At 41.8% G+C, this 14,820-nt stretch overlaps 1 protein-coding gene across 8 annotated transcripts in view; it reads right to left on the bottom strand.

Moving 5' to 3' along the window:
• SLC25A17 (solute carrier family 25 member 17) overlaps positions 1–14,820 on the bottom strand; it is a 556,889-nt gene that overhangs the window by 479,624 nt on the left and 62,445 nt on the right. The window contains exon 1 of one of the 8 annotated variants that reach the window (XM_072126806.1): positions 5,278–5,359. The exons of the other annotated variants lie outside the window; for them this stretch is intronic. The gene's annotated coding sequence lies outside the window, so the exon portion shown is untranslated. Of the gene's footprint in view, positions 1–5,277; positions 5,360–14,820 lie in introns of those variants that run through there. 8 annotated transcript variants of the gene reach the window in all.

Here is a 14,820-nt window from a genome sequence, read left to right as displayed (position 1 = left end):
GATGTTACCAGTGGAGTGCCACAGGGGTCAGTATTGGGGCCACTTCTTTTTAATATTTTTATTAATGACCTTGTAGTGGGTTTACACAGTCAAGTTTCAATATTTGCAGATGATACTAAGCTGTGTAAAGTAATAAATACTGAGGTCGATAGTTTAGCATTACAGAGGGATTTGTGGAAGCTCGAGGAGATATAGTAGAGCTGGAACGGGTGCAGAGGAGAGCAACCAGGATTATTAGGGGAATGGGGGAACTAGAATACACTGACAGATTAAAAAATTTGGGATTATTCAGTTTAGAAAAAAGACGACTGAGGGGAGACCTCATTACAATGTACAAATACCTGAACGGACAGTACAAGGATCTCTCCAAAGATCTTTTTAAACCTCGGCCTGTGACCAGGACAAGGGGGCATCCTCTACGCCTAGAGGAGAGGCGATTCTACCATCAACATAGACAAAGGTTCTTTACTGTACGAGCAGTGAGACTGTGGAACTCTCTGCCGCAGGAGGTTGTTATGGCGGACTCTATGTACATGTTCAAGAGAGGCCTGGATGCCTTTCTGGAGAGAAAAAATATCACGGGTTATGGGGATAAAACATTTATTTAATTCTTAAAGGTTGGACTTGATGGACTTGCGTCTCCTTCCAGCCTTATATACTATGATACTATGATACTATGAATGTCCCACAAGAAAACAATTAGTTAAAAAATTTGGATGATATCTTTTGTGTTTAGTTATTAAAAAAAAATAAAAAATTGGCCAACATTTTGTAGAATTCTTTATTTTCAGAGTTCTAAATGCTCTACTTTTGAAGTCATTGCACCAAAAATAAATTAGTAACTTACATTTCCTAAATGTCTGCTTTATGTTGGCATGGCTTTTTAAGATTACACATATTTTACTAGAATGTTATGAGGCTCAGAATTTAGGTGCCATTTTTCAAATTTTTGGGAAAATCACCAAAACCCGTATTTAGATCGACCTGCTCAATTTTTAATTGACTGTGAGAGGCCTAAATAATAGCTAGACTCGTAAATTACCCCATTATGGAAACTACATCCCTCAACATAAGAAAAAGAACTTTTCAGAAGTTAACCATTTATTTTATCTGGGTTTAAACAAAATGGAGATGCGATATAACCCAAATTTATTGCGTCCCTACTGGTATCCTAAAGTCGGGATGACTTCCCCCCCAAACCATGTATTAAACACCTTACAAAGAAGGGGAACTCATCAACTATATAATAAAAACTTAATATTTTTTATTTCATCGATTTAAGAACAGAAAAACACTCTTTACAATGGTTTAAAAACTGATCCCAAGTATAAATGGAGCAAGACAACAGTCCGGTATTGCACTTATCAAGTATTAGTAATAGTCTTATATTCCTGATCTTAATTAATAAGGAAATCTCTGTCGTGTTTGTCCACTATTGGGAAACGCCTCCTGAGGAAGCAATCGGCCAAACGCTGCCGAGGCGAGGGGCAGACGGCAGCAGTAAGGTAATAACCAGTTCAATACTCATCTAAGATAAGGACCTAATAGTGGACAAACAGGACAGAGATGTTATTATGAATTAAGATCAGGAATAAAAGACTATTACTAATACTTGATAAGTGCAATACCGGACTGTTATTGTTAGTTGTCTTGCTCCATCTATACTTGCAAGCAAAGATTGCCCATCTACGCAGAACAATTGATGCCATTCCTGAGGCATCATTCCTTAAGGTTCCTCAGACCGAGGAGAAATTGCTCTATATTACCAACATAGCAGTTAAGTGTCCAAAACTATTAGATTTAAAGTTTCAATAACTTCTATGCTTGTCTGGTCCTTCATGGAATGATCTTCTCTCCTTGTTCTGGGTTTACTGTCCTGTCAATGCCTGCCAGATGCACTAAGTCCTCATGCATAGAAATGTTTTCAGACACAAAAATAAAATTGCAGTGGCCGCGTTTGCATCTAAAACTCACCCCCTTTGACTCTTCTAGAAAATATACCTGACAGCTACATTTGTCACCACAACTGTGAGACCACAATGCAAGAAAAACAGAACATGTTCCAATTGTCTATAGGAATGCGAAGTTACCCAGGAAACCAGAACATGTGGGTGCCAGCCCTCCTTATTTTTTGCAGATACGGCTTTCTTATGCTGGCATATGGATTAAATACGGGTAACACACAGCCCTTTTTGCAGCCGGTAAATGGAAGCAAAATTGTGACTGCAAAATCCATATGGTCAAGTCCAACTCTAAGGCTACATTCACATTACCGTATGGAGGACGTATATACGGCTGACGTATATACGGCCGATATACGTCCTCCATAGACGGCAATGGGCGCACCTGTCCTATCTTTACCCGTAGTACGGCGCCGTGCTCCATAACTTCCTATGGAGAGGGGCGGGGGTGAGCTGCGCTCACCTCCTCCTCCTCTCCCCGTGCACTGCCGTTGCCCTCCACGGTACGGTACGGGCGGGCAACGGCAGTGTGAATATAACCTAAGAGAAATAGTGGGTGGCCTTAGGCAGAGATTCTGTAAAGACAGATTTGCTCTGAAAAACGTATTCCATTTGTAGGGGGTGGTTACTGTCCCGCAAAGTTGAACTGCTGAACTGACAGGTTGAGGGCTAGGAAAAGCCGCTGATACACAGGGGCTTATTTACTAAGGGTCCCTTGGCCACATTTTCGTCGGGTTTCCCGACTTTTCAGGGATCCCTAATCAGGGCGTTTTTCAGACATACAGGACTTGCACTGGAATCTGACCATTGTATTCAATTTTTTTAATTACAAATAAGCAATACAGAGCATTGTATAAGTGTTCATTATTGATTAAACATAAACAGCATAACGATATATCTACAGGCGCAAGGGAAGAAAGCTCTCCTTGAGAAAACTAGTTGGCGAAACACGTGTCGGGGTTGCACAGTGTATACCTCTCTCCTCAGTATGGTAACTATACTTTTAGGCTTCTTACTTACGAGCTAAGGCTTGTACTCAGTTGCTCTATACTTAGGTCATTTTACCATGGGTCCCATACCAATTTTCTTTTCTTCTCCTTGATATTTTTCTTGTCTATTGGTTGGTTATGCACGGTTTTTAATTAAGTGTCCCCATTGTGTGGCTACCTTCTCATTTTGTATGATTATTATTTTTGTGATGAATAAAATTTATTGAATATTCATAAATATTTTGTGAATGTATCATTTACTTGAATGTACACTTTTCGGATTTGACATATTTAGAGCATAGGATTTAATGGTGGCATTCGAATTTGTTGCCCTTATCCTCGGCTCTCCACCAGTTTGATTTCATCTTTTCATATGGCAAAATCTAGTTGATATTGAGCTCCCACATGTTCTGAATAGGGGTATTTACTAAACATACCATCTCAAAGCAATGCACTTTGGACCATGAATAAGGTAAAGAAAGTAGGCCCAAAAGACACACTTCAGGGGACAGTGGCAATGGGAGAGGTAGGAGGGAGGAAAAGAAGTCCGTATCACTCTTCCACAAAAACTGTATTGGAGGGCAGCTGTGCCAAAAATTCACCCCAACTCGCCACAATGAAGGAAAGCGGATGTTGGGATTCACCCCACTCTAAGCAAACGAATAGGTGTCAAGTAAGCCAGGTGCGTGAAATACAATTGGATTAATTTGTTATTAACAGTGGGGGAAACACATTAAGATAAGCAGATAGTAGTTCCGCAACAGATTCTTCTGTTTAAGTGGGGATGCAGGACTTACACCTCTCCATCACTGGTAATGGGAAATCTACTAGCCTTCTCAAGATGAGATGGGTATACAGTGCAGGGATATAGTCATTTAGGGAGGATAAGTTTAACCAGATTAATCCTCCCTGCCACCGACATAGGCAAAGTCTTCCATGCTTTGTATTTATTTATGCTTTGTATTTATTATTTATAGCGGTCCTGTAATGCGTGTGTGAAGTCTGATGTGTTTTAGTTAGAACAACTCCTAAATATTTAAATTCTGTGACTACCCTCAGTCCCTCCATATGGTCAGGACATGCCTACCATGAAGACCCAAGATGCATAAATACTGATATGGACCAGTTAACTTGCAGACCCAAATATGTCCCATTAATCAGATAAATAACGAAGTAAAGAAACAAAAATTATCATACATGACGACATGATGACAACATCATGTCGTCAGCATACAAGCGGACACCGTCCTCTCTCGTTCCAATGGTAATGTCTCGATATGTCAGAATTGGAGGAGACGTAGGGTGTTGTTACGCTACATATGCAGTCTTTTTGTAAATAATAAAAATATTTTTTGTCTGCTTTCTCTTTTAGAGTATTCAAATATAGTCAGCCAGTATGCAACCAGTTTAATCTATTAGCTTCAGTAGGGTCCGTCATGTATCGCCGCTCTAGATTTTGACACCTTGGGGCCAATTCTGTTTCTTGTCGCTAGGACTCCCATTTAATATATGAAATCGAGGATTGCAAGCAAATACATAAATAAGCTTTCATTATATCCTAAAGAATTCTGTGATCTGTCGGGTTAGTGAACCTGGAAGAAGGTTAACAATTGGTCAGGCACTAGATCCGTAGGACCCAACAGGCTCAACTAGGCTGGATCATCACCTTATACATAGTAGAGTTGGAGCGATTAGCTATTGTGCAAATCACTGGAGAGCGATCAGACACCTCTAGGTAAATATAGAATGTCCTGTACATGCGTAACAATGCTAGTGGAGCCTATAATATAATCTATGTGAGATGAGCAGGGTTGGACTGGCCCACCGGTGGACCATTGTCCACCAGTGGGTCCCAACACCTGTGTCAACATGGCAGGGGCCTCTGTTTGCTGAGGAGTATTCAAGAGCATCCAAATGGGGTGCGTTGATGTTCTCCTCAAGTTTTGGGACATGAGACAGGCGCTGACTTACTTGGAAGCTTTTCCTTAAAAAGGCTTTTTTTATTTAAGCCATAAATGGCGATAAAACAATAAAAGGTTCTTACAATTAAAAATTGGAATAACGCGTTTCACGCTAGAACTTAGCGCTTCCTCATATTCCTTAACATACAATTAGCTGCTTGACATTTATAGATGACAGGGAGCAATGAAACAAACAAACAGAAAGTCCACCAGTGAGACTCCCAGCCCAGAACCACATGGGGACAGGTGGGCCAGTGGCGACATCAAGCCGTTACTTACAACAAGTTAAAATAGGTTAAAATAAAATCAAGTATTAGCAGGTGAAATACATGGCATTAAACGCAGTAAAAACATAAATATGATTACTTATCCAGCTTGATTACATCGGAGTCCTAGGACTACAAAAATAAAGCTGCCCTTGGAACTACAACTACAGAGGCCCCGACGGACAAAGTGTGGATCCACTGGCGTGGCTATAGCTGTACAAGGGGAGTCGGGAACTACAAATATGGGGTAGTTCTTGGAACTACAAGTAAGGTGGCCTGACGGGATCAAAATTAGAATGGTTCCTGCATCAGTGTGGATGTACTCTGAGGGCATCTAGTGGTCGTTTTGCAGATTTACTCTGGGGATAAGAATTTAAAGGAAACCTATCATTTAGAATGGTAGGGGTAAGCTGTAAGTACCGAGCACCAGCTCAGGGTGAGGTGTTGCCGGTACTTACTTTCGTTAGTGTTATAAACCGCGGTTATAAACCTTAGAGCAGAAGAGGCTTCGGGAGATACATAGGAGATAGCGCCGAAGCCCCATCTGCTCTAAAGTTTAAAAAGTGTTAAAACCGCGATACCGCGGTTTATAACACTAACGAAAGTAAGTACCGGCATCAGCTCATCCTCAGCTGGTGCTCGGTACTTACAGCTTACCCCTACCATTCTAAATGGTAGGTTTCCTTTAAGCCCGAAACTCGTGAGTTATGCGACTAGATGGACTTGTGTAGTTGAGGTATGTTATCTATTTTTGTTCTTTGGGGTTTATAAAAGTGAGGGGTGAAGTGTTGAACAAAAATGTCTTGCGTATATACTCAGGAAGGACGGGCTGTAAAAATAAAGGATGGTTCACAATTAATTTATTGTGTGTGGATAAACATCCTATTTCACAGTGGACTAGGATAATTATAACCCCAATATTATTTTGTTGGTCTGTATTAGTCAAAGGATGGTTTCCTGAACTTCATTTAGGCCATGTGGTGCGAGTGTATTTAACTTGTATATCCAATAGACTTCCCGCCTACACAAAGTGGGAAATCTATTGGATATTGTAGTGGGAATATGGTCTATTGGCATAATCGAGATGGAGGCACCTTTTTTGGGATGGCACAAAGAACAGAGTCTAGAGACTCCATGTAATAGGATTTTTTTCTTTATGTTCTCCCTGTGTTTATTTAATTTGTTGTGAAGCGGTTAAACTGTTCGACCCACGTACTGAAGGTGACAAATTTTGCATTCGATGAGGTAGATGACATAGTCCGTTGTGCAGGTTATTTTGTTATGGATTTGGAATGTTTCGCCCGTATTATTTGATTTGAATGTGGGTCCTGTCTTCAGGGTTCTACAGCATAGGCACCTGGGTTTACTGCATTTGGTTACACGACCAATGCAGTTCATCTTATTATTTTTGTTCTTGTGTTGATTAAGAATACTCGGTGCGAAGATGTTCTTAATAGTAGCCGCTCTCCTATAGGTAGCCTTGGGGCAACTGGAGAGGTGTTCTTTTAGATAGGCATCTCTTCTTAGAATTGGCCAATGTTTTTTTAGAATCTTTCTTATGGTGTTATGTTGAGAGTTGAATCTCGTAATGAAGATGGTTTCATACTTAGCATCTGATGTTATCTTGTTTTTTTGTATTACACACTCATCCCTTGAGAAAGACCTGCTGCAATTGAAACGCGCGTCGGGGTGCATGCCAGGTAATATCATGTCCTCTGTTTGGTCTCATTAGCGTTTACTCAGTTTGTATTATTTATATGTGTTTACCACTGTTCATGATTTAGCTTCTGTGACCCCTGTCATTACTACAGGATACTTGTCAGTCACATAAGGGCTCTACACCATTATTATTTGATAGCTACTTTTGTCTAGTACTGTTCACCATATTTCTGGGTCTCTGATACTGTACATTCAGTTCATGTATCTTAGGACGTATTACCTGGCTTGCTTTCTTGTATCCATTCGGAGATGCTTCTCAGTCTATTTTATACATTTTTATTGATGTTCACTAATAAAGATTTTCACTTTTATGTTGTTGCATTGAAGCCTTGTTTTTTCCTCGTTTTCTCTTGTTTGGTATTTTGTTGTTCATTATTAAGAGGCCTTCTGCTGGCTACATTGGTCGATATTACTGTCACTAGATTCTACTACTGTTACACTGTGCTTTTTTTTTTTTTTTTTTTTTACATGTAAGTATGAAACCTGTCCCCCATGCAGTTCTGGGCTGTTTACAGGAGAGCGAACAGCGGGACCGGGCAGGGGCTTAGAGCATTGTTACAGGCATCATAAGGAGTTGTGCCCTTGATGCACAACTCTCAGAGGTGAGTGGAAACCACAACACTGATATCCATATTATCAAGGGTAATACAGAATAGGAGCGCTCTCTGTCTCCTCTTGTCTCTCCACCTCTTTCCTATATGTTTGCTGAGGAGGACCTTGCCAATACTAGCACTGCTCCGGCGGGACACTGGAGGGCCCCGGAAGGTAAGTAGATCTTTATAAGCAGCCCCCTCTGGCCACCTTTAGTTTTTTTTTCACAACTCTCTGACAACCCCTTTAAAGGTTCAAAAGGAATACCACTAAGATAATTAAAGGGGTATTCTCGTCTGAGCACTCACATTCAGTTTCACTAATCTTCCATATGTAAACATTTCTTCAATTGGATGTTATTAAAAAAAATGTTCCTGTGTGAAGATAATTTCTCATAAATGTAGTCATGTTGTCCCTTAGAAACGAGATGGCTTCCTCGGATACGACCACGTCACACTCTGGCCGCGGTGGCCAGACTTGCGCTATAGAGTCCTGCCTGACCTCCTGGATTCAGTGATCATTACCACAGGACGGCTGTGGGACTTGCAGTAACTCCTGGACAGTTCATATACAAAACCTTTTTGTTTATTTGTGCAATCTCTCTGGCAGAGGTGGCCGTATCCGAGGAAGCTATCTCGTTTCTAAGGGACAAAATGACTACATTTATGAGAAATTATCTTCACACAGGAACATTTTTTTAAATAACATCTAATTGAAGAAATGTTTATATATGGCATATTTATCAAACTGAATGTGAGTGCCCAGACGAGAATACCCCTTTAAGTACTAATGAGAGGTCCCATGATGGGATCATATTTTTCTATATATTGCAAAAGTGACTGGTTTGCGACTTGCCTTCATAGTAGACATTACTATATCTGAAAGGCCTTAGAGTTTTAACAGTTCCCTCTCAGGATCCAGGCTGAGAGGCTGAGAGATTGAGGGTTTGGGTGATAAATGGGACCCTGAAACAGAAGATCTTTCCGAGCAGGAAGAAGAATTTGATCTCTTAGAGCCATCTTTCTTAAAGAAGAAAACTAGTTCTTCTTTGGCCAAAAAGGAACTATTAGAATTAATGTAGCTCTGTCTGCCTGAATTTTTTGGATTACTCTGGACACCACTGGGATGGGAGGAAAAAGAAATACACAAGTGGAACATTCCAGTTTTGATTGAACGCATCCACTAGAAGGCTTGTTCCTGTTCTGTCCAGGGAGTAGAAATTTTCCACTTTGGTGTTTGTTCTGGTGGCAAATAGATCTGTCATCAGATTTGGGTTAGTTCTTGAAATACATTTTGTTCAGACATTATTTGTTCTGATCCAATTGATTTCTGCCACCTTGTTTTCTTCTTCTTTTAAGTGGACTGCCATCAATAAAAGGACATGTTTCTCTGCCAAAGAGAAAATCTTCTTTGATAAATGTAGAAGATCCCTGTTTCTTGGCGTTTCAAATAGGCTACTGCTGTAGTACTGTCCGTATAAATCATTATATGACAGTTTTCCAGATCTGGAGTAATGTTCTTCAAAGTTTTTCAAATCGCGATAGTTCGAAGAATGAATCTGGACAGACATAGGCCATTGAGCTTGTAGAAATTTCTCCCACAAACTTGAACCCCAACCAGATAGGCTGGCATCTGTCTGGATTATAACCAGCCAGTACCATGGATGCCAAGGTACTTCCTTCTTTAAATGTGAAAGCTCTGTCCACCAATTTAGAGAGGTCTTGACTGTCACGGGTGTCCCCACGATCCAGGTCACACATTCCGGGTACACCTGTGCCCCTCTCCGTGGCACCTCTCCCCTCCAGCCCGCACTTACCTCTCCATGATCCTGCTCTCATCCAGGATGCAGCGGAACTTGAGGATTTAAAAAGCCAGCGCACTGCTGATTTTAAAAGCCATTTAAAAAGCTTCCTGAGAGCATTCCCTGCGTTCCCGTTCTGACCTCTTGTGACCCCGGATCTGACCCCGATTCTGGACCACCTGCCTTGAGAGAGACTGCCCGCTGAATCTTAAACACGACTTTGGCTAGTCACACCTGTGGAACGACCTGGTGGCACCCTGCCACAGTAAGTCCATCCCGCTTTGCGGCGGGCTCTGGTGAAGATCAGGTGCCACTTAGACTCGGGTCCCAGGTGTCCGCTAGTACCATCTCCTGCGGTGGTCCAGGGGGTTCACTGACCCCGAGTCCTGACATTGACTGAAGGAGGTAGATGGAACTTCTAGATGGAGTGGATTCTTGTCCCAAACTTCTAGGATCCAGCTCTTGAATGACTCAATTGGACCAATTGGATACAGGCCGTCTTCTGCCTCAGAAGTCTCATGGCTTCTCTTACTCTACAGGCCTGTAGTTATAGGAATTGAAAGACTTGTTGAATGAGTTGTGACCTTTTTATGGTAGGAAAGAAGGACGTCTGTAGAGTTGCGTTCTGAAGTGTGCCTAGGAATATTGTCTCTGTACTACGGGTAAGTTTTGATTTTTGCCAGTTTATGTACCGGCCCAGTTGTTGAAGTGTGGTAATTGTCAAGTTCCTGTGTTGGATAAGTTGGATCATCAGTAGGTCATCCAGATATGGAATGATTGACACTTTCTTGGATCTTAAGAACGCAACTATCTCTATCATGATTTTTGAAAATGTCCTTGGGGCAGATGAGATCCTGAATGGGAGGGCTTTGTACTGAAAGCAGACCGTCTCCTTCCGAAGTGAGAACTGCAAATCTGAGGAATTTTTGGGATGGTGGATAGATTGGCACATGATAATATGCATCCTTTAGGTCGATGGTACACATGAACGCTGTTGGAGGAATTAAGAGGGTAGCTGAGCAAATAGTCTCCATTTTGAATCTTTTGAATATGGGTTGATATTCAACTTTAAGAATCTGAACAGACGGAATGAACCATTGGCTTTTTTATTAGAAATAGAGTGGAATAATGTACTCTTCTCTGTGACTCCTTGGGAACTGGAATTATCACCTCCATTATCTGGAGTTTTAAGATTTCTAGCCATAACTGGGTAGTTAACATCTGGGATGGTTGTTTTGTGACAATGAAGTTGTGAGGAAGGGAGTTCAACTCCAACTTGTATCTGTCTGATAGGATTCCTAAGACCCATGGATTCAAGGTTATGTGAGTTCAATGGTGACGGAAATGAAGTAATCTTCCTCCCACTTTGGCGTCATTGCTTCCTGAAGGTAGAAGCTGAATTACTAGGTCCTCTTCCACCTATTGTGTAACTCCATCTACTCTGTTTACCTTTTCCCCGTAAGGAAATTTCTTTTCTTTTGGAACTAGAAAGGACTGCTTCTTTTGACTTGATTTTGCTTTGGGAAAGCCTTTTTTCTGATCTGCCGCTTTCTAAAGAATGGTTCTAGTTCCACACAAAATACATATTCACCCTGAAAGAAAAGACTACACAGTTTAGATTTTAATCTACAGTCACCACTCCACTGTCTTAGCCAAAGAGCACGCCTGACTGAATTGGATACAGCGCCTTTATTTGCGCTAAATCGAACCCCTTCAGCAGAAGCGTCTGCGATAAATGCTGTAGCAGATCTTAACATGGGTATGGTATCAAGCAACATTTTTCTTGAAGTTCCAGATTTAATATGGTTCTCTAACTCTGTCAACCAAAAGAAAAGGATACGGGAAATAGACGTTGTAGCTATGTTCACTTTGAGATTTGACATGGCTAATTCCCATGCTTTTTTAATAGACTTTTAGCGTTTCTGTCCATAGGGTCTTTTAGCTGTATAGCGTCTTCAAATGGGAGATCAGTTTTCTTTGCAGTTTTGGTCACTTGGACATCTACTTATGGAGTAGCGTTCCAATTTTTTACTTCTGACTCATCAAATATTAGACGGTTCTTGAATTCTCTAGATATAGAAATCCTATTTTCAGGTTCTCTCCACTCCTCAAGTATTAATTCCTTGAGTGTATTATTTATTGGAAAAACTCTTCTCTTGGACAGATTTTGCTGCCTCTATATCCTCTATTTTTAGGGCATCACTAACTGCTTTGAGTAACACGTCAAGATTCTCTGAAGCAAATAAATATCTTGATTCCAGTAGTCTCAACTGATGGAGTTGTGTCCATATCTGTTGAGAAAGAAATATTGGCTTGCTTAGATTCCGAATAGGATTCCATTTCAGCCATAAAAGAATATCTTTCTTCTTTTAGTAGGTTGTCTAGGCAGTCTTTACATACTGGCTTTCTCACTCGTGAGCTCATTAAAACTCTTGATCTTGACTTCCAGTTCCGGCCCCGACATGTAGAGGGCACCCGCAACCGAAAGCAGGCCACATACATGCTGCTTAGAGCAGGCACTGACATGAGGAAAAAGGGGAAAACTTACCAGCAGCAGAAAGAAGCCCCACAGGAAGCCCAGAGGCCACAGTGAGAGACGGGAGGCAGCAGAGGAACGGAGAGGACCGCACCACGTGGCAATACCCCGGGAAAAGAGCGCCAACACCAAGTGGAGCGCTGCAACACGGGGCACCCCCGACTCTACACCGGTGAGCCCAGAGAGGGAAAAGCTACAGGAGTAGCACCCGCTGCAGTGAAGCGGCACAGGAACACAGCAGCACGTGCAGAGAGCAACACAGACCTCATGTAACAGGCCAGATAAGTGCTGCGCCACAAAGATAGTCAGGGGCTGAACACCTCATATATCATCCCACGGTGCCCAGAAGCCAGCCCTATTTCAGCAACAAACCCAGCAAAGAAATACCGCCTGCATTACAAGAGGCCATACATATCTCTAACAAAAGCAACGGCGCCCCCCAGATCCCAAGGTGGAGACCTATCAGAAGAAGAACTGATAGAGTCGGATGCCAGCTCTCAACACACAGCTAAACTTCCCATTAATTACAAAAAGCTGGCTAAAGAAGTCATGAAAAAGATGGCGCCCAGCATAAAAGAAACTGTCTTTAAAGCGATAGAAGACACTCTACAGGCTATCCAATTAGAACTCGACTTACACACAAACCGCCTGGAAAAAGCGGAGAGACGCATCTCCACTTTAGAGGACGAGCTAGCAATAGCACTAGATAAAATAACGTCAGCAAACGCAGAATCAGAGAAGATGGCAGATAAAATCGAGGACCTCGAGAACAGGTCACGCAGAAGTAATCTCCGATTATTAGGTCTCCCGGGAACGGTAACTGCTACGCAGCTACACCAAGTCTTCGCTGAAAGACTACCACACCAGCTAGGGATAAGAGGCCCACTGAAAGAAGAACGGGCTCACAGGATAGGCCCTCCCAGAACACCACGTCTCCATCAACACGACAAACAGAGAGAGAAGATCGGCCAAGACAAGCAATAGCAAAATATTTAGGCTATGCGGACAAAGAGGCGATATTAAGAGCATACCGTAGACGGCAAGAACCACTCATGATAGAAAACGTAAAAGTAATGCTATTTGCAGATTATTCAGCTGAACTGACTAAAAAATGGAGAGCATTCCGTCCACTCTGCTTGGCGCTTTTCAAGAAACAATGAAAATTCCAGCTAATGTATCCAGCAACACTCAAAGTGGTTGCCCCAGACGGCATGACGCAAACATAGCAATGTCAGCATTGGAAACCATGCCGAACTGGCGAAATTCCAATGGAGAACGACATACCCAAAGATCACCATCCGGCCTCGAGCGAGGATCACCACTACCGAGCACATCGGCAAGGAAACCCCAACGTCCTGAGAAACCGTCAAGGCAGAGGAGTGACGGAAAACAGAAGAACTATGAGAGTTGACATCGCCAAGCGACAGATGGGGATCATAGACTTACGAAGCAGCAATGAAGCTGAGGTCTATATATTCAAAGTGTGGACTGCTCTTACTACTTGCTGGAAAAAGAGGAAATCAACGACAGGTTACCTAAAAAGTCCCAATCCGTGAACTTGGGTGAATATGACATTGTTGATATACATGTTATTGAAAATAGAATTGTTTATGTTTAGAATTTTTAAGTTTTGTTTTTATGAGTTAAGCCACTTTAAGGGGGAGGAAATCAAAACTGACAACGGGATAAAAGGAAACGAGTCAGACAAATCATCATCACTTCAAATACTGTGACGGTGAAAGTAGTAACATTGAACGCTAAAGGCCTTAGATCCCCACAAAAGCGTTCCATGGTACTGAGACATTTAAAAACATTACATGCAGATGTAGCAGTGTTGCAGGAGACGCACTTAACACAGAACTTAAGTACATGACACGCATGTGGGTAGCAGATACAATCGGCTCCGCAGAGTCAAACAGATGAGGGGGAGTCATACTCTTGGTAAACAAAAACTTAGCTATCACTATAAAATCCCACTCGGTTTCGGAGGACAATAGAATCCTTCATGCGATACTAGAAACACCAGCAGGAGAGTTAAGCATATATAATGTGTACGCCCCGAACACGGAACAATCACAGATCTACTCATCTTTAACCGAACGACTCGCACTAGACATGTCCTCTCAATTAATAGTAGCGGGCGATTTCAATCAAGTAATGATTGAAAGATAGGGATATATTGTCATGGCGTGACCTATCACACACACAGTCGCAAACTGACATAGCACTACTGGCAACTGATTCAGGACTTATAGACTGTTGGAGACACGGACATCCAGAAGGCAGGGAGTACTCCTTCTATTCAGAATCTCATGATGCATGGTCTAGACTAGACCATATACTAGTTAATGAGGCCTTATTAGAAAGAGTAGAACACACTGAAATTGAAACCATAGTGGTGTCCGATCATGCCCCAGTAAGCCTGACCCAACAACATAGACAGGGCACTGACTACATCTGGCGCTTCCTTTCGTACATGGCACAGGATGAATCTTTCCTACAACTATTGCGGGGATGGTGGACCGAATTCGAATTTCATAATGCATCCACTAAAGACACACCAATTATACATTGGGAAGGGGCCAAGACAGTAATTCGGGACCAAATTATGAGATATATTGGACGAGCCAAGAAACAGGCAAAGAAAAAGCTACACGAAAGCAGCACAACACTTCGAACTGCATACACCAACTATTTTTTTTTTTTTTTTTTTTTTTTTAAATCAAACTTATTTTTATTGTTTTTATAGCATAAACACATACAAACAAAACCTTTGCATTACATTCAGTCATGTAGACTTCATAGGGCAGTATGTGTAAAATCGGCCATGCATGGCCTACATTATTCCACAAATCTGAATTACAACAGACCCAAGAAATATCTTCCAAAGCATGGATCATTAAACTAACAAAATGCAGTAACAAACAGAATATCCCCCCCCCCAACCTCCACCCCTCCCAGAGTCAGCTCCCAAGGGTAGGGCATATGCGCCCAAG

Source organism: Engystomops pustulosus, chromosome 10 (genome assembly GCF_040894005.1).
Source record: "Engystomops pustulosus chromosome 10, aEngPut4.maternal, whole genome shotgun sequence".
Taxonomy (NCBI): domain Eukaryota; kingdom Metazoa; phylum Chordata; class Amphibia; order Anura; family Leptodactylidae; genus Engystomops; species Engystomops pustulosus.
The sequence above is the reverse complement of the archived record's forward strand: the minus strand, read 5'-3'. Positions and strand labels throughout refer to the sequence as shown.